Source organism: Notamacropus eugenii, chromosome X (genome assembly GCF_028372415.1).
Source record: "Notamacropus eugenii isolate mMacEug1 chromosome X, mMacEug1.pri_v2, whole genome shotgun sequence".
Classification (NCBI taxonomy): domain Eukaryota; kingdom Metazoa; phylum Chordata; class Mammalia; order Diprotodontia; family Macropodidae; genus Notamacropus; species Notamacropus eugenii.
This window is the reverse complement of record NC_092879.1, coordinates 8,498,799-8,500,769: the sequence shown is the minus strand read 5'-3', so window position 1 is coordinate 8,500,769 and position 1,971 is coordinate 8,498,799. Positions and strand designations below refer to the sequence as shown.

At 41.1% G+C, this 1,971-nt stretch overlaps 1 pseudogene; it reads left to right on the top strand.

Annotated features, from left to right (window-relative positions):
- Window positions 1–705: 705 nt before the first annotated feature.
- On the top strand, window positions 706–1,761 carry LOC140515319 (transcription initiation factor TFIID subunit 7-like; annotated as a pseudogene).
- Window positions 1,762–1,971: the final 210 nt, after the last annotated feature.

The following is a 1,971-nucleotide window of genomic DNA, read 5'->3' as shown; positions in this document are numbered from 1 at the left end:
GATATGACTAGGCCTTCAGAGGCCTCTGACTCTGAGCATTTCATGTGCCTCTAAAGGAAACTGAGATCTAGGGAGGTGGATAAACAACTGTAGGATCATTAACAAAATCCTAGGATTAAAAATTTCAAGATTTCCACAGCAGTTGAGCCAGCTCCTTGCTGTGAGTGAAGGAGAAACAGAGGCCCAGGGAGCTTCAGGTACCTGTAACTGATCACCAACAATTTTCTAGACCTAGCAGTTAGGAGACCTTAAGACCATTTACACTACAAGCCTCTCCCAGTTATTGACATGATAGTGAGGCCTAGTGAACCAAATGACTATTGCATTAACAGTCAGAAAAATCCAAGTAATAAATGTGACTAGTCCTTCAGAGTTCTTAGTGTCCAAGCACTACATGTTACTAAAGGAAACTGAGTCCTAGACTGCTGGATAAGTAAGTATAAGATCATTCACTAGAGTGTTTTGCTGTCATGCCAGCTTGTAATCTTTGCCAACATAAACTGGATTCTTCCAGGGATTGAGGTCCATGTTTTAAAGGGAACACAGGCATTTTCTCATTCAACTGTGAGAGCCATCTCAGGTGAAGACACTTAAGAAAGGCTTAGCCAGGTTGTGACTTGCCTGAGTCTACCACACAATGGATTTTGAGTGATAGTCATTTATTGTGCAGTAAAACGAAAGGAAATGACTGCTAGAAAACAGAAAATGAGCAAGAACAAAGAAGATGCTCCCCATGAGTTGTAAGCCAGTTCATGTTATGTCTACCTGTGGATTATGCTTCCTCTGTGAGAAGGGCAATACAGTCTGGAAGTGTCAACCTGAAAGATAAATTGACCATTGAATTACATGCAGATGGATGTCAAGGAATTGTCTGGGTGGACCATGCCCCATTAGCTGCTAAGGTAGTTGACCTGCCCTGCATTACTGAATCCTTGAAAACTATAGATAAAAAAAAACCCTTTTGTAAGACAGTAGATATCTGCCAGATGTTTGTGTGCAATGTCTATGGGGATCTTTACTTACCTGCAGAAGAACCAGTTGCCACCACTGATCCAAAAGCAAGTAAGAAAGAACATAAGGACCAGGAGAGGAAATTCACCTGGAATCATGGTATCATTCTGCCTTTGAAGAATGTCAGAAAGACGAGATTCCATAAGACAGCCAAGAAGTACGCGGAATCAACAGATGTGGAAAAAGAAGTAAAGAGTCTTTTCAGTACAGATGCAGAAGCTGTCAGTACCCAATGGGAGGTGATTACAGAAGATGAAACAAAGGAAGTGGACAACCAGGTTTCCCTAGCAGGCCTTGAAATTTCATCTCCAGAAATGAGCCATAAGCAGGGCCATGGCTCCTCAGAACATGATGAGCTTCGGGAGATATTTAATGATATTAGCAGCAGTAGTGAAGAGGAAGGTGAAAGAGATCCTCATGATGATGAAGATATAAACATCATTGACACTGAGGAAGACCTAGAGAGGCAACAACAAGACATGCTTGATGAATCTGATGAACAGCGCCAAGAAAATGAGGAAACAAATCAGATGGTCGTGGGAACTCACAAGCAGATTGATATAACAAAAGGTAAACTCCAAGAAACTCAATGAAGAGCAAAAATACAGGAAGACATTATCATTAAAGTAGAAAATCTGGCACTCAAGACCCGTCTTCAGGCTGTGCTGGTTGAGCTCAAACAGCAGGAAGAAAGAGAAACAACAGCTCAGTTCCTTGCAGGAATAGCTAGAATCACTCCTGGAGAAATAAGAGGCCCCTGCCTGCAAATTCACTGTTGTCCTCACATTGGTAAATAGCTCACATTCCATTCTTTGGGTTGAGGACAATATACACTGTTAATGTGGAAATTTGACTGTATTTTCATTTCACTATTTTTCTGTTGCCTGTTTTGACTTCATCCCATTTCTCTCTAACACTGTTTATTTTGCTAGAAACTTACACACTAATAAGAAGAAGGTG